General features: G+C 45.5%; 1 long non-coding RNA gene across 1 annotated transcript in view; it reads left to right on the top strand.

The window, feature by feature from the left end:
• LOC107576769 (uncharacterized) overlaps window positions 1-346 on the top strand; it is a 2267-nt gene extending 1921 nt beyond the window's left edge. The window contains exon 3 of the long non-coding RNA XR_001608117.1: window positions 191-346. This is a non-coding gene — a long non-coding RNA (uncharacterized lncRNA). The remainder of the gene's footprint in view (window positions 1-190) is intronic.
• Window positions 347-457: the final 111 nt, after the last annotated feature.

Genomic DNA, 457 nt, shown 5'->3' with positions numbered 1-457 from the left:
TTCAAATGTATAATTAAGTTAATTTCTGAGGAAAAATTAATAAGGCCGTGTGGGGAAAAAAATATTTGTTCCTGTCTGATACTGTGACTTGACTTGATCCTTAGCAGGACTCGACTTGACTTGCTTGATTTGTTTGTACTGTGACTGGAGACTTGAACATGTGTGACTTGCCCCCACCTCTGGTCTGCAGACGTGACTCGGTTCCTCCGTCAGTCAGCCTGGGGTTTATGATCCAGCAGCTCCGCCAGTCACACCACTGATTCTTTGAGCTGGTTTTCATAAAGGATCTGTTCACACTCGAGTGTGTGACGCGCAGCTTCATGAAGGATTTACAGCAGGAGCCACGCTGAGCGGCCACATCTTCAGCTCATGATTACAGTAAGACTCCATTCATTATTAACTCTGTGAGTGAGTGAGAGAGTATGTGTGTGTGTGTGAGTGTGTGTGTGTGTGTGTG

Source organism: Sinocyclocheilus grahami, unplaced genomic scaffold, assembly GCF_001515645.1.
Source record: "Sinocyclocheilus grahami isolate Dianchi unplaced genomic scaffold, SAMN03320097.WGS_v1.1 scaffold4307.1, whole genome shotgun sequence".
NCBI classification, from domain to species: domain Eukaryota; kingdom Metazoa; phylum Chordata; class Actinopteri; order Cypriniformes; family Cyprinidae; genus Sinocyclocheilus; species Sinocyclocheilus grahami.
The sequence above is the reverse complement of the archived record's forward strand: the minus strand, read 5'-3'. Positions and strand labels throughout refer to the sequence as shown.